Source organism: Bos taurus, chromosome 20, assembly GCF_002263795.3.
Source record: "Bos taurus isolate L1 Dominette 01449 registration number 42190680 breed Hereford chromosome 20, ARS-UCD2.0, whole genome shotgun sequence".
NCBI classification, from domain to species: domain Eukaryota; kingdom Metazoa; phylum Chordata; class Mammalia; order Artiodactyla; family Bovidae; genus Bos; species Bos taurus.
In genome coordinates, this window is record NC_037347.1 from 48,127,441 (window position 1) to 48,145,831 (window position 18,391).

Genomic DNA, 18,391 nt, shown 5'->3' on the forward strand with positions numbered 1-18,391 from the left:
TATTGAAAAGCAATTATCCTCCAATTAAAATAAATTAATTTAAAAAAGAAGGTATGAAAACTTTTATTACTAATATAATGAGGCTCCTTGCTGGGGTCCAGCCCCGGTAGATCCAGGGAATTCGAAGGGGACACGGCTTCAGCGATCAGGATATGATAGAACTAAAGATATAAAGAGTGGTTAAATAAGGATCGCTCAGTGAGAAAATTTAGCAGAGAAAAGAGGCTGAATAACTTGGTTTACCTGGAAAGCCAATAAAATTCCAGACAAGGAATTTGCGTCACCTACGTAGGCCACAGGTGTTCTCCTGAAGGAGAAGAGACACTAAGGCCTCCCTGGTCAGATCTTAGAAGCCCAGGCATAATTAGTATGCTTGACGAGCCTCCAGCTCCAGATGGGAATTCAGCCAGAAAGTGAGAGAAAAAATGACATGGGGAGACCAGTCTTTCCAGGAACTGATCCCATTCTTTATTTTCCAGGGTCCGCTTTTATACACAGAGATGTAATACAAAAGTCACTTGGGGTCAGCAGTCCTGACTTTTATCAAAATCAGGTGCTTCATACAAATGTATACAAAGGTCTTAGGGGTGTTACATCATCTTCTGGCCAGGGCGCCTGCTAACAATTTATGACCCTCTCCTTGTGACAGCGGTCAGTCAACCAGAACACTTATTTCTCCAGGAGTGATTATTCTTAAAACAGACACCACCTTCCGAAGGCACCAGATAAAGTTACATTCCTATAGGGTGAGGGTGCAGTGGGTTTTAATTAAGGAAAGAATCTGCTTAGCCTAAAGTCTAACGTGATTAATATCAAAGGTTAATACTTATTTCTTCTATATATTCATTAATGTGTATAAGGGCAGGGGATGTGGAGACTTAGCAGTAAACATTGGCTCAACAAATGAAAAACCCTTCACCAATACAATTTCTAATAAGCCCACTACACAACATTAATAATGTCCTAACTTCTCGAAAGAATCTGTTTTTAGAAGGTTTAAAGCATCTCATGCCTCTCACAGTTGCGAGGCTGTGAACAATCACATGTGGCCAGACAAACCTGTCAGGCAGGCTAGAGAACCTTCAGAGGAGTTTGTAGGTTGAAACACTCCTGTCAGGCCCAGGAATTATTATTAACTGGAGCTCTAAGTTAACTCCTTCTCTGAAAGAGGTGGTGGGGGACAGCTCCCCATAAACTCAGAGGTGTAGGTGAAAGCATAAAGCAGTAAAGTAGGCAGACTCTGGTTTTGGGGGTAGATGCTCGAGAATTTCCAGGGGGACTCCTGAGGCTCGATCCCACCTTTGCGTATGTCGAGCCTCCTTCCTCATGACCTTTGCCATGGGTGGAGTTCCTCAAGCTGGCTTCCGGCAGCTCCTGATAAGGGCAGCTCTCCTAAGCTGGTTTTAATATGGCTTAAGTGTGTAAGGATGGGAGACTGGTTTGAGGTTTCTATAGTGTTTAGCATGTGCTGCTAAGCCACTTCAGTCGTGTCCGACTCTCAGCGACCCCATGGACTGCAGCCTTCCAGGCTCCTCCATCCATGGGATTTTCCAGGCAAGAGTACTGGAGTGGGGTGTAGGGCTGTGCTAAGGATTCCCATGCTATGCAAGCGGCATGAATGGTTTGAAACTACTGCTTGTGTCAAAGAAGGGAGCCTCCAGATATTCTTATCAGCTTGTCCAGATGTGAGACAAAGGGGGAGCTAGAGAGATGAAGCTTTAAAACTCTCAGCAGTCAAATATCAAAAGCAGGATTTGATTCCATTGTCTCTGATCAAATTGTGTATTCCACAATGCTCTCCAAAGAGGTTATGGTTACTGAGATTGTTACTGATATGTTTCCTTCCTTATACTAGCTAACAACCAGAGATTATGATCTATATTCATTGATTCTGTTAAATAATTATGTGACTACTGCATGCAAGGAAGTGCTCTAGTCTAGGCACTTCAGGTCACTGAACCACACCCAGAGTCTTAGTGAATGAAAGGGAACATGAAGGAGGTTGGTGGCTGACAGCAATGAAAAGCACTAGAGCCCCTGATTGAAAGACAGGAGGAGAAGGGGACAACAGAGGATGAGACAGTTGGATGGCATCATTTATTCGATAGATATGAGTTTGAGCAAGCCCTGGGAGTTGGTGATGGGCAGGGAAGCCTGGCATGCTTCATCCATGGGGTTGCAAAGAGTCAGACACAACTGAGCCAGTAAACTGATTCTACTGAGAGATCTTGTTCTGATTCCTTAGAAGGGGCCCTTTATTTGTAAGCATTGATCTCTTAATATGTTCTATGATTTTCTTTTCTGCTTTTAAATATTTTTATTCTGGTTAACTCAGTGTTGGTAAATTTTTTATTCACAGAATGTTATTTCACTGTAGACATGGTAAATATAGCCATCAATCTTATTAAAACTAGAATGCAATAATTCAGTTCAGTTCAGTTCAGTTCAGTAGCTCAGTTGTGTCTGACTCTTTGTGACCCCATTAATTGTAGCATGCCAGGACTCCCTGTCCATCACCAACTCCCGGAGTTCATCCAAACCCACATCCATCGAGTCAGTGATGCCATCCAGCCATCTCATCCTCTGTCGTCCCCTTATCTTCTTGCCCCCAATCCCTCCCAGCATCAGAGTCTTTTCCAATGAGTCAACTCTTCGCATGAGGTGGCCAAAGTACTGGAGTTTCAGCTTTAGCATCATTCCTTCCAAAAAACACCCAGGACTGATCTCTTTCGGAATGGACTGGTTGGATCTCCTTGCAGTCCAAGGGACTCTCAAGAGTCTTCTCCAACACCACAGTTCAAAATCATCAATTCTTCAGAGCTCAGCTTTCTTCACAGTCCAACTCTCACATCCATACATAACCACTGAAAAAACCATAGCCTTGACTAGACGGACCTTTGTTGGCAAAGTAATGGCTCTGCTTTTTTATATGCTGTCTAAGTTGGCCATAACTTTCCTTCCAAGGAGTAAGCGTCTTTTAATTTCATGGCTGCAATCACCATCTGCAGTGATTTTGGAGCCCAGAAAAATAAAGTCTGACTCTGTTTCCACTGTTTCCCCATCTATTTCCCATGAAGTGATGGGACCAGATACCATGATCTTCGTTTTCTGAATGTTGAGCTTTAATCCAACTTTTTACTCTCCTCTTTCACTTTCATCAAGAGGCTTTTTAGTTTCTCTTCACTTTCTGCCATAAGGATGGTGTCATCTGCATATCTGAGGTTATTGATGTTTCTCCCAGCAATCTTGATTCCAGCTTGTGCTTCTTCCAGCCCAGCATTTCTCATGATGTTCTCTGCATATAAGTTAAATAAGCAGGGTGACAATATACAGCCTTGACATACTCCTTTTCCTGTTTGGAACCAGTCTGTTGTTCCATGTCCAGTTCTAACTGGTGCTTCCTGACCTGCATATAGGTTTCTCAAGAGGCAGGTCTGGTAAAGAAACATTAATCTGATAGTGAAGCTTTTTATTTATTCCCATAATACTGCTTTATTTATGAGTTTGACCTAACGGTACTGCTACATAGAGCTCATAGAAGACATTCAATGTACTTTTTTCTATCCTTTTGCCAGGCAAGGCATATCATCTATGTAAACATTTTTCTATACAAGCTTTATGGAATAGAGATTTCTTTTACTATGTTACTCTGTGTGTGTGTGTGTGTGGTGTGTGTGTGTGTGTGTGTGTGTGTGAGTGAGACAACTGCTTCCAAAGTAAACAACCATGCTACAACTTAATATGTTGTAGATACGACCCAGTAACTGAAAACAACAATAAACTCAGATTTAGAACATAAAGGTATGACTTTGAGTTGGCACTTACTAGTTGTTTTTACTGAGATAAATCAGTTAATGAAACAAAGCTAGAAAGTAAGATCTCTTCTGCATGATACCACTTTTCTTTCTTAGAGGCCACTGCCTTCATGTACAGAGTGAGAGATTTAGCTTAGCAGACCTTTAAGACAGCATCCAGATGTAGAGCTTAAAATTCTATAAATCATTTGGACAACATGTTGGAGGGACCTAAGATTTATTTAAGATAGGGAATCATTGATTTGTCCTTTCTTGTTTGTTTTTTTGTTACTTGGGACAGGCAATTACTAACCAGTGTTAGAATTCAGAAATAGTGTATAACATAAATTTTGTATAATAATTTATCATTCTTGAATCAACACTTTTGGTTTAAAATTATTCGATTTTTCAATTATATTTGGAAACTGAAATATTGAGTAGCTCTCAGTATAGATGGAAATAATCTTCCATAATACTATATGCTTTAAATTTTAAGCTATACAATACTCAGCATATTTTAGTAATAGGACTATGCTTAATTTTCAGGCCTTGATAGTGTAAAAAATTATACCAAATTTATCAGCTATATGATTTTTCATTTGTAAAATGTTAAATCATATGGTTAAAAAAATCTGTTGAAATCACAGTCTAGTAAAAGTAATTTCTTTTTTAAAAAAATAATGGTATATCATTTGTTAATTAATTATTATCAGTGAATATTATATACTATATGGCATATATAGTACATATTGTATAGTATATATATAGTACTATATATATTATATAGTATATATTTTATATTGTGTTAGCTCGGTACCTAGGCTAACTTTGTTGGACTTACAAATAAATTGGACATATGAATGTTCTCTCAGAACTAATCTTGTTCAGTTGTAGGGGACTCGCTATATGCTGGAAGTTACTTTAGAATGTTCATTTCAGAGCTACCCTACCCCCTGCCTCAAGGGACAAATATTGTGTATTTATACAACTACTATAATAAGTAATTTTTGAAGGCTGGTCTCTGGGAAAGTATTTTTCCTGGTGCTTCCAGTCTAACTTTGGGTGGCCAAGCAGGCTGCTGCAACTAGAGGAAGCTTCAGGGCAGGGGTTTGCAATTGTAAGTTACTACAGCAGGCACTGCAAATGAAGAAATATGGTTGGGGGATTGTTAACACCTGGAATAAAGAAATGTATAAAGAGAGAAAGGGGTACTTATGTTGAAAAGATACACTGTTAATGTAGGGCTATTTCATATTATTGATGAATACAACTGTGACAATAAATAATTAATATGTGTCTGTTTGTTATATAATAGATAAGTGTTAAAGACCCACATATTTTAAATAAAAAATATATCTGTGTGTGTTTGTGTTAGTTGCTGAGTTGTTTTTGACTCTTTGTGACCCCTTGGATTGTAGCCCACCCAATTGCTCTGTCCATGGAATTCTCCAGCCAATAATATTGGAGTGGGTTGCCATTCTCTTCTCCAGGGTATCTTCCTGACCCAGGGATCAAACCCGGGTCTCTCACACTGCAGGCAGATCCTTTATACCATTTGAGCCACCAGGAAGCCCAAGTACTAGATATATATCAGTGTCAGTGAAGTCGCTTAGTCGTGTCTGACTCTTTGAGACCCCATGAACATTAGGGGTCCTACCAGACTCTTGCATTCATGGGATTTTCCAGGCAAGAGTACTGCAGTGGGTTGCCATTTCCTTCTCCAGGGAATCTTCCTGACCCAGGGATTGAACTCAGGTCTCCTGCATTATAGGCAAATGCTTTTACCCTCTGAGCCACAGGCTTCCCTATAACTTAATTTACATTTTATGATGAAGTTTCTGTATTTATATGTTTTGGATAAACCAAAAATTGAAAATAAAAGTTTTACTAAAATATGAAGTGATTTTCAGGATACTTACAAGACATTTTGTCAAAATATATTAATGTTAAAATAATAAAAGCTTCTTGATCAACAACGTGGGTATATATAATATAATTAGCTATCATGTTAAATACACATATATTATTAAAAATGAGTACAGTACTGAAATATTTAATATGGTTTCCTGGTATATTACTAATAATGATCAAACATTTTTTTAGTTCGCATCACACTACATTTATATGATTTGAATTTGCCCTCAGAGTTTTCAACCCCAAACAAGATTTTATGTTCATTTTGAAGTACTTTTTACTATTTTACTCTCTTACTTGGTTCTAAATTTATTTGAAATAAATATATAGATTAGCATGCTGCTCCAATCATTTAAAAAATAATGTTTATATTTGACTTAATATTGCTTATTTTAAAAGTTAGAATAAAAGGAACATATATTTTTTTATGAAAAATCACATTTAATTCTTTTTTTTTTTCACATTTAATTCTTTGAGATTTTCCCATTGTTAATTAAGAGTATTGTTACATGAAGTCCTTATGGCCTTCATTAAAATTCTGTAGAAGCATTCCCTATTAGGGCAAAAGTCAGCAGTCATGTTTTGTATACTAAGTAATCATTGCACTGAGTTTATTTTTCAATATCCCTAGGGTGTTCAGCTTTTGAAAACTCACAGTTCAGATGATTCTTTTCTAAAATATTTCTTCATTCCAGTAGCATAACATAATAGGCACTATTTCTACTTTCATGATGTGTCAACTAATCTGCAATCACAGCAGATCTTAAGTTTTCCTCCTTCAAAATGTCTTAAATTGCCAGGGGTTATATTATTTCAATAGATGTTTGCTGAGTGAATTAATTTCATGTATAGTTTTGCTAACTCCTCTTTTAGTAAGAAGTTCTCTGAACAAAATTGTCATGTTATGATCTTGTTTTTTTGTTTGTTTGCTTTTCCATTTGTTGATGTCTAATGCTAGGTCAGGGGAAAATATCTTGTTAACCTTTTAAAGTCTAATGTCTGTGATGCAACTGTTTCTGTGTCAATTTTTTTTTTTTTTAATTTTAACACTCAGGGATTAAATTTAAAATACCAGGAAGAGGTATTCTGAAATCAATATGCTTAAATCATGAATTTTCAGCTTTGAAGGAAACATAATGTTTATAATGAGTTTGAGATAAGAACACTTAAGCTTGCAGTCTGCATTTCTCATTTGAATATGAAATTGGGCAATCCATTTAAAATATTTGTGACTCAATTTCCTAATAAATTAACCTGTTATAATAAACACACATGACTCTGTGTGTATATATGATTATAACCAGTCACACTAAAGAATATAGGTATTAACCTAGGAGGTATATTGTTTTAGTAGTTAGCAAAAATGAGTAGTTAATTCAGAATCATGATAAGTGGAAAATTCATGCATATTGACACAGGATAGTTTGATGTAAATCAAGAACAAATCTAAAGATATCCTTGCTGCTTTGATCTGAAAACAGACAAAGCAAAAATGAAGTTAAATCTGACCTGAAATGAGTTTCTATGCCCTCAAAGAATGCAAGCAGAGATAATATAAATAGCATCTCTTTCTTGTTACATTTATTTGGTATTTCTGCTGTGTTGCTTCACATATTTCTTGAGAGTGATCAGTAACTTTTATTTTTATGACCATTTTTTGAAGTATATTTAATTTTGCAGTGTTGGGTTAGTTTCAGGTGTATAGTAGAATGGTTCAGCTGTTTGTGTGTCTCTTTGTATATATTCTTTTTCAGATTATTTTCCATTATGTTACTACAAGACATTGAGTATAGTTCCTTGTTTATACAGTAGGTCCTTTCTATTTATCCATAATTTATCCCAAACCCATAATTTATCTCTCCCCTCATCCCCTGCTTTGATAATCATGTTTATTTTCTGTAAGTCTATTTCTGTTTGTAAATAAGTTCATTTTTTTAAAGATTGCACAAGTGATATCACATGATATTTGTCTTTCTGTGTCTAACTTGACTGAGTATGATAATCTCTAGGTTTATCCATGTTGCTGCCCTTGGCATCATTTCATCTTTTCTATGACTAAGCATTATTTCCTCTTTATTCATTCCTCTTCAGTGGACATTTAAGTTGCTTCTGGGTCTTGGCTAATATAAATAGTGCTGCTATGAACTTTGGGGTGCGTGCATTTTTTGAATTAGAATTTCCTCTGGATATATGCCCAGGAATGAGATTGCAGGATCATGTGATAACTCAACGTTTTAGTTTTGTAAGACAAATCCATACAGTTTTCCACAGTTGCGGCACCAATTTACATTCCCAGCAATAGTATAGGAGAGTTCACTTTTCTCCACACCATCTTTTTTATTATTTGCAAACTTTTAAATGATGCCCATTCTGATTGGTGTGAGGGATACCCTCATTGCAGTTTGATTTGCATTTCTTTACTAATTCGTGATATTGAGCATGTTTTCATGTGCTTGCTTGGTCATCTGTATCTCTTTTTTGGATAAATGTCTATTTAGGTTGTCTGCTCATTTTTGATTAGATTTTTTTTTTTTCATATATTAAACTGTATGAGATGTTTGTATATTTTGGAAGTCAAACACCTTTGGTAGTATGGTTTGCAAATATTTTCCTCTATAGGCTGTCTTTCTGTTTTGTGCAAAAGTTTTTAAGTTTAATTAATTCCCATTTGGTTTTGTTTTTATTTCCATTATTCTAGGAGATAAATTAAAAAAAAAAAAGTACTGCTGAAATTTATGTTAAAAAGTGTTCTGCTTATGATTTCCTCTAGGAGTTTTATGATATTCTGTATTACATTTAGATTTTCAATCCATGTTGAGTTTATATTTATATATGGTGTTGGGAAATATTTTAATTTCATTTTTTTACTGTAGCTGTACAGTTTCCCCAGCATCTCTTATTGAAAAGTCTATCTTTTCTCCCTTGTGTATTCTTGCCTCCTTCATTATAGAGTAATTTATCACAAGTGTATGGGTGTATTGCTAGGACTTCTATCCTAATCCATTGATCTATGTCTCTTTTTGTGCCAGTACCATACTTTTTTTTTTTTTTCCCAGTACCATACTTTTTAATGAATGTAGTTTTGTGATGTAGTTTGAAGACAGGGAGCCTGATTTTTCCAGCTTCATTCTGCTTTCTCAAGATTATTTTGACTATTCAGGGTCCTTTGTGTTGACATGCATGCAAAAAATTTTTTTCATTTACTGTGATAGAATTGCCTCCCTCCCAAATCCTTATGCTAAAGCCCTAGTTTCCAATGCAATGGAATTTGGAAGTAGGATAGTTGGAAAGTAATTAGGCTTAAATGGGATCATGAAGAAAGAAGCACCATGGTGGAAATAGTGTCCTAATAAGATGTGGAAGAGACCACATGTCCTTACATAATGTAAGGACACAGAAAATATATGTAGCATCTGTAATCTAGAACTAGGCCTCTCACCAGGAACCAAATCTGCCAGCATCTTGAACTTGGAATTACCAGCCTCAAAAAATGAAAAATTAATATTTGTTATTTAAACTACCTAATCTATGGTTTTTGTTACAGTGGCCCAAACTGACTAAGACAGCAGTTGACTAAGAAAGTTGACAATATAAACATATGCTTAGAAAGAATATTTTTGCCTACAATTCCCTTTCAAATGTTCTGCAAGGTTTTTCTTTTTTTCCTATTGTAGAACAGATTTTCAGAGTATTTAAGTTATAAGACATACTTTCTTTCTTTGCCAAGAAAGAACTCACTACTGATGGAGTGCATAGGCCAGTATGGATGTGAATAATTTTCCTGTATGACTTTGGATCCTGAAAAGACATTACATAAAATAACTGATGCAGGAAGAGTGTAAAACCATTTACAATCTTCACCAGCTTCAACACTTAGAGTAGTAATTTTTCAAAATTATTCTGAGGTATGAGTTCCTTTCTATATACAAAAGAAACAACATTATATTTCTTTTGAATGTAAACCAAGATGAGTAAAAATAAATGTGCACAACAATATGGCTATGCTTTTCTGTTTGAGGTGAGTAAGTGGTAATACATTTTAATGATACCTAAGCAAGATAAGGTCATTTGAAAGCTATGATTTTATGACAATTATTTGTCTATAAAAGCATATGAGATTAAAAATAAATGCACTATATAAATGGCTCTTGAGAAGGCTAATCGTACATTGTGTCACCTGCTATCACTCATATGATATTCAACTAACTTAAATAATAGCTTAAATTGTCTTTTTGAAAATATCATAGTTATTCATGAGGTTCTCTAAACCCCTTTCTGATACCTACTCAAAGCACGTTGGATTAGGGAATACATTTGGACACTTTTGTATTTGAAATATGTAATAAAACTTTATCAAGACTTTGAGACTAATTTAGAACATCAAAAAGCTACATGAAATCTATTGAGATAATTTCCATATTTTAAAATAAAGCTGAAATTCTTTCAATTCTGGTTTCTTCAGTGTGTATGCCTAGCAGTGGGATTTCTGGGTCGTATGGCAGTTCTATTTCCAGTTTTTTAAGGAATCTCCACACTGTACTCCATAGTGGCTGTACTAGTTTGCATTCCCACCAACAGTGTAAAAGGGTTCCCTTTTCTCCACATCCTCTCCAGCATTTAATGCTTATAGACTTTTGGATCGCAGCCATTCTGACTGGTGTGAAATGGTACCTCATTGTGGTACATATACATGATGGAGTATTACTCAGCCATTAAAAAGAATACATTTGAATCAGTTCTAATGAGGTGGTTGAAACTGGAGCCGATTATACAGAGTGAAGTAAGCCAGAAAGAAAAACACCAATACAGTATACTAATGCATATATATGGAATTTAGAAAGATGGTAACGATAACCCTGTATGCGAGAAGGCAAAAGAGACACAGATGTATAGAACAGTCTTTTGGACTCTGTGGGAGAGGGAGGCGGGGGATGATTTGGGAGATTGGCATTGAAACATGTATAATATCATATAAGAAATGAATCGTCAGTCCAGGTTTGATGCAGGATACAGGATGCTTGGGGCTGGTGCACTGGGATGACCCAGAGGGATGGTATGGGGAGGGGGGTTCAGGATTGGGAACACGTGTACACCCATGGCAGATTCATGTTGATGTATGTCAAAACCAATACAATATTGTAAAGTAACTAGCCTCTAATTAAAGTAAATAAATTAAAAAAAAAAAGTAAAAATAAAGCTGAAAGTCACACTCTTCATTACATTATCTAATAGAATAAATCCATCTTTTTATCTATTATGGGAGAGTTAACTGTCCATTTGCTTTGTAACATGAAAACATTTTTGATACTATTTATAGGCTGTGTGGTACTGGAAAAGCAAGCGGGGGCTGTGCAGTGCTGGAGGAGTGAGCAGTCAAGAAGATATATCCCACATCCAAGGTCAGGAGCGGGGGCCATGACGGTATACCCCACATCCAAGGTCAGCAAAACCCCAGTAAGACAGTAGGCACTGAGAGAGGGCATCAGAGGGCAGACAGACAGAAACAACAATCACAGAAAACTAACCAATCTAATCACATGGACCACAGCCTTGTCTAACTCAATGAAACTATTAAACATCTTGTGTAGGGCCACCCAAGACAAACAGATCATGGTGGAGTTCTGACAAAATGTGGTCCACTGGAGAATGGAATGGCAAACCACTTCAGTATTCGTGACTTGAGAACCCGATAAACAGTATGAAAAGGCAAAAAGATAGGACACTAAAAGATGAACTCCCCAGGTTGGTATGTGCCCTACATGCTACTGGAGATCAGTGGAGAAATAACTCCAGAAAGAATGAAGAGACTGAGCCAAAGCAAAAACAATACCCAGTTGTGGATGTGTCTGGGGATGGAAGCAAGGTCTGATACAGTAAAGAGCAATATTGCATAGGAAGCTGGAATGTTACGTCCATGTATCAGGGAAAATTGGAAGTGGTCAAACAGATGATGGCAAGAGTGAACATGGACATTTTAGGAATCAGTGAACTAAAACGGACTAAAATGGGTGAACTGAACTCAGATGACCATTATATCTACTACTGTGGACAAGAATCCCTCAGACGAAATGGAGTAGCCATCATAGACAACAAAAGAGTCCAAAATGCAGTGCTTGGGTACAATCTCAGAAACAACAGAATAATCTCTGTTCATTTCCAAGGCAAGCCATTCAATATCATGGTAATCCAAGTCTATGCCCTTACCATTAATGTTGAAGAAGCTGAAGTTTAATGGCTCTATGAAGACCTACAAGACCTTCTCGAACTAACACCCAAAAAAGATATCCTTTTCATTATAGGGAACTGGAATGCAAAAGTAGGAAGTCAAGAAACAACTGGAGTAACAGGTGAATTTGGCCTTGGAGAACAGAATGGAGCAGGGCAAAGGCTCATAGAGTTTTGCTAAAAGAACACACTGGTCGTAGCAAACACCCTCTTCCAACAACACAAAAGAAGACTCTACACATGGACATCACCAGATGGTCAACACCAAAATCAGATTGATTATATTCTTTGCAGCCAAAGATGGAGAAGCTCTATACAGGCAGCAAAAACAAGACTGGGAGCTTACTCTGGCTCAGATCATGAACTCCTTATTGCCAAATTCAGACTGAAATTGAAGAAAGTAGGGAAAACCACTAGACCATTCAGGTATGACCTAAATCAAATCCCTTATGATTATATAGTGGGAGTGAGAAATAGATTTAAGGAAATAGATCTGATAGACAGAGTACCTGATGAACTATGGAATGATGTTCATGACATTGTACAGGAGACAGGGATCAAGACTATCCCCATGGAAAAGAAATGCAAAAAAGCAAAATGACTGTCTGAAGAGGTCTTACAAATAGCTGTGAAAAGAAGAGAAGCACAAAGCAAAGGAGAAAGGGAAAGATATAAGCATCTGAATGCAGAGTTCCAAAGAATAGCAAGGAGAGATAAGAAAGTCTTCCTCAGCGATCAATGTAAAGAAATAGAGGAAAACAACAGAATGGGAAAGACTAGAGATTTCTTCAAGAAAATTAGAGATACCAAGGGAACATTTCATGGAAAGATGGGCTTGATAAACGATAGAAATGGTATGTACCTAACAGAAGCAGAAGATATTAAGAAGAGGTGGCAAGAAATCACAGAAGAACTGTACAAAAAAGTTCTTCACGATCCAGATAATCACAATGGTGTGATCACTCTCCTAGAGCTAGACATCCTGGAATGTGAAGTCAAGTGGGCCTTAGAAAACTTCAGTATGAACAAAGCTAGTGGAGGTGATGGAATTCCAGTTGAGCTATTTCAAATCCTGAAAGATGATGCTGTGAAAGTGCTGCACTCAATATGCCAGCAAATTTGGAATACTCAGCAGTGGCCACAGGACTGGAAAGGTCAGTTTTCATTCTAGTCCCAAAGAAAGGAAATGCCAAAGAAACTCCAACTACCACACAATTGCACTCATTTCACACGCTAGTTAAATAATGCTCAAAATTCTCCAAGCCAGTCTTCAACAGTACATGAACCGTGAACTTCTCGACTTCAAGCTGGTTTTAGAAAAGGTAGAGGAACCAGAGATCATATTGCCAACATCTGTTGGATCACTGAAAAGGCAAGAGAGTTCCAGAAAAAAAACATCTATTTCTGCTTTATTGACTATGCCAAAGCCTTTGATTGTGTTAATCAACAAGAAACGCAAATCCACAACAAACAGTGGAAATTTCTGAAAGAGATGGGAATACCATACCACCTGACCTGCCTCTTAAGAAACCTGGATGCAGGTCAGGAAGCAACAGTTAGAACTGGACATGGAACAACAGACTGATTTAAATAAGGATAGGAGTACGCCAAGCCTGTATATTGTTACCCTGCTTATTTAACTTATATACAGAGTGCATGAGGAGAAATCCTCAGCTGGATGAAGCATAAGCTGAAATCAAGATTGCCAGGAGAAATATCAATAACTTCAGATATGCACATTACACCACCCTCATGGAAGAGAGTGAAGAACTAAAGAGACTCTTGATGGAAGTGAAAGAGGAGAGTGAAAAAGTTGGCTTAAAGCTGAACATTCAGAAAACTAAGATCATAGCATCTGGTCCCATCACTTCATGTAAAATAGATGGGGAAACAGTTACAGACTTTGTTTGTGGGGGCTCCAAAATCACCAAAGATGGCGACTGCAACCATATAATTAAAAGACGCTTACTCCTTGGAAGGAAAGTTGTGACCAACCTAGATAGCATATTAAAAAGCAGAGACACTACTTTGCCAACAAAGGTCCGTCTAGTCAAGGCTATGGTTTTTCCAGTGGTCATGTATGGATATGAGAGTTGAACTGTGAAGAAAGCTGAACGCTGAAGAATTCATGCTTTTGAACTGTGGTGTTGGAGAAAACTCTTGAGAGTCCCCTGGACTGAGAGGAAATCCAACCAGTCCATCCTAAAGGAGATCAGTCTTGGGTATTCATCGGAAGGACTGATGTTGAGGCTGAAACTCCAATACTTTGGCCACCTGATGAGAAGAGCTGACTCTTTGGAAAAGACCCTGATGCTGGGAAAGACTGAGGGCAGGAGAAGAGGAAGACAGAGGATGAGATGGTTGGATGGCATCACTGACTCAATGGACATGGGTTTGTGTGGACTCTGGGAGTTGGTGATGGACAGGGAGGCCTGGCGTGCTGCAGGTCATGGGGTCACAAATAGTCAGACATGACTGAGTGACTGAACTGAACTGAACTGAGCTAAAATCATATTGATATGATATTCAGTATATCAGCCTCCTCATTTTAGAAAGTGTTGAGTTTCACTTTCATTTTCATTACTTAAAATTAGCTTCAGAAAACTTTATGTTGTGTCTCACAAATATTTAAATACTTTGTAGATTTTATGTCATAAAACTTAAACTAGAATTCATTTAGGAACATGGCCTCTATATTTAATTTTTCTAGTTAATAAAATATAGTGGTAATCTACATTCTTTAACAACCTTATATGAATTGATTTATATTTTGTTTATAAATATCTTGTGAAAAGATATTAACAGAAATGAGATTTTGTTTCTTGTGTACCATGTTCTTACTCAATTCTTTATTTCCATCCATTTAAATTCTCACGTAAGCCAAATTACCTTGAATCTTGGGCTTCCCATGGGGCACAGTGGTAAAGAATCCAGCTGACAATGCAGGAGACGCAAGAGACATAGGTTAGATCCCTGGGTTGGGAAGATCCCTTGGAGTAGCAAATGGCAACTCACTCCAGTATTCTTGCCTAGAAAATTCCATGGATAGAGGAGCCTGGGAGGTTGCAAAGAATTGAGCAGGTCGCCCATGGGGTCGTAAAGAGTTGAGCATGACTGAGTTACTTAGCAGGACATGACATTTGTATATCTCAAATGTCTTTTCACCATCATAAAATAGCTGTCTTTCTCCTTTTAAGTATGAAAATAGATTAGCACCTGTTTTACAAAATAATCATTCATATAAGGTTAAAGTTAATGTTCCTGGTGAATATGAACTAGCAATTAGTATTGAAAAAATTCTACAAAGAGTTAAAGTTACAAGGTGATTTTGCCACCTGGCCCCTAGTCACTCCTTTCATTTAGAGATATCTCACTATTGACCACCTCCATTATCAAGCTATCTTTAGATACATTCAGAGTTTTTATAATGTAAAAGCAAGCTATAATGTTTCTACTCTACAGAAAAAGCACAAAGTTACAATGTTCAAACATGTGTGATAATACATTAGGGGAATACCTGGACATCAAAACCTTTTGAACTTTCAATGAAGAAAGTTTTGAAAATGGCACCCCACTCCAGTACTCTTGCCTGGAAAATCCCATGGGCGGAGGAGCCTGGTAAGCTGCAGTCCATAGGGTCGTACACGACTGAGCGACTTCATTTTCACTTTTCACTTTCATGCATTGGAGAAGGAAATGGCAACCCACTCCAGTGTTCTTGCCTGGAGAATCCCAGGGACGAGGGAGCCTGGTAGGCTGCCGTCTAGGGGGTCGCACAGAGTCGGACACAACTAAAGTGACTTAGCAGCAGCAGCAGCAGCAGCAGCAAATAGTATCATTTAAATCAAAGTAAGCCAAACTTCAGGAAAAAGTTATTATGGTAATAAAAATTTTCTTTTCTGATCAACTGTTATAACTTTAAAATGTTAGTTGTCTTTTAAATTATTTTACTTTACTAAAAGTATGTAAGGTCCATTTAACTCACTAAATGAACTTCTTTTCTGGGCTACTTTGAAATCAGTAAAAATTAAGCAGCAAACTAGGTAGCAGTGTTCTTTACTGCTATCTAGCTATTATGTAAAACAGAAGATGTTATTTAGTTGCTAAGTCATGTCTGAACACCAGGCTCTTCTGTCCATGGGATTTCCTAGCTAAGAATACTAGAGTGCATACTAGGTCCCTTCAGTCCTGCCCAACTCTTTGAGATCCTATGTACTGAAGCCTGCCAGATTCCTATGTCCATGGGATTGTCCAGGCAAGAAGACTGAAGTGGGTTGCCCCTTCCTTTTCCAGGGGATCTTTCCGACCCGGTGATCAAGCTCATATCTTATTAAAATGCAAATGTGATTACATTCGGAATTATGCTGTATATTCTATAGATGAAAGGATTTTAGCTGGCTGCCAATATGCAGAAGATAATTTGATAGAGGAATGAAAGAGGATTCAGTTGCTTTGATGATTTATAACACAAATGAGAGTTTTATCATTTCTATTAGGAGAGGAATGTCTGTTTTCCAAAAGATTTGATCATGTATATTTTTCTTAACTTATGCAAATATCTAACTCACAACACAAGTATATACACCACTGTTACAACAGCATTTGCAAACAAGAGCATTGTGTTTCTTTCAAGTGTGTTATTGTTCAGTCACTAAGTTGTGTCTGACTCTTTTAGACCCCATGGACTATGACACAACCAAATCCTCTTGTCCTCCACTATCTCCCAGAGTTTGTTCGAATCCGTGTTCATTGAATTGGTGACTCTATCTAACCACAGTATCCTCTGCCACTCCCTTCTCCTGCCCTCAGTCTTTCCCAGCATCAGGGCCTTTTTCCAATGAGTCAGCTCTTCACATCAGATAGCCAAAGTATTGGAGCTTCAGCTTCAGCATCAGTCCTTCCAATGAATATTCAGGACTGATTTCCTCTAGGATAGATTGATTTGATTTCCTTGCAGTCCAAGGCACTCTCAGAAGTCATCTCTAGCACCACAGTTTGAAAGCATTAATTCTTCAGTGCTCAACCTTCTTTATGGTCCAACTCTCACATCTGTGCAGGACTATAGTTGTGACTATATGAACCTTTGTCGGCAAAGTGATACCTCTGCTTTTGAATATGCTGTCTGAGGTAGGAAAATACTAATCTGAGACAAATTTCAAAATAATTTTGTTGTATATTTCTCCTGTAGCTTGTCTGATTTCCCAGTCTCTTTTACATGTGAAACCTGATTAAGCTACAAGATAAACCCTACCAAGTGTCTAAAAAGTTCTGATGCATGTGAGCTCTATATCAGGTTGCCTTTACCCAAAATCTATATGTAGAGTGACACATTGGCTTGCTCCATAAGTAGGTTATTAATATAAACATGCTGAACGAAAGGGCATAAACATAGACATATATAAAGTTCTCTTGAGTATTTTATTTGGGTGCCCCATAATGCTACCTCCAGAATTCCTTATTCTGCTTCATTATGTTTTCTGGTTCCTTTTCTCCTACCTGAATTTGCTATAGTGACAGCTGTTCCTTGTTGATCTTGTTTTGGCTTTTGCATCTGGATTCATTCCTGGTTATCTGTTCACACATCCCTGGTTGTCAAGAGGCTTAATTCCTGCTTTCTGGCATAAGCTCTTGCATTTATTCAGATTCTGCGATAGGTCCCCAGTAGTGTTTCTGTCTCTGTCCTTTCAAATCAGCTTCCATCTATTTAAAGAACACAAGGCAGTCAATTACCCACTTATACCCATGGAATATACTCCTGATTGGCCCCATGGATTATAGCATATGCAAATGCTCTTCTAGTTAAAATCCATATTTAAAGTTCTGCTTTCACACCAGGACTGGATCTTTGCCTGTGTGGCTGAGACGCTATTCTGTCTAGGTTCTGGCAGGTGTATGGAAGACTGTTAATACAGCACAATGCCTCAGATCAATAGACTGAAACATCTGAACTATTTCCACCATTTCCAATGCAAGGATTGAAATTACTTATATTTCTCCATTGACTCAGATCAATTATGTAGTACCTTTGGACCTTGAGCCCTGATTCTCTTCTGTCTTAACTATCTGTCATCCTTGAATACCTTAAAATAAGACTATAGTTAGATCATTCCATCTTTAGTACAAATTTATCTCCCAACTAATCTCTTTTCTGTTGCATTTAAGATTTAAATCACTCTTTGATTTTTTTTCCTTTAGCAACACTTCCATTTTATGTTTGTTTTTTAACTTTTATCTCTTTACATCTATTTTCTTTCTTTTGATTTTTCATATATTTTAAGCTCTGAGGAAATATTTAAATTCATTTAAAACAAACAGTTTAGTCAAATATACTTGTTTATGTATGCTTTCATCTCTAGGCACAATGTAGCCATTGTTCTTAAGTAACATGACATTTTATAATTGCCAGTTTTCTTTCTTTCTTTTTTTTGGGGGAGGGGCAGGGAGTTAACTTTTTGGTC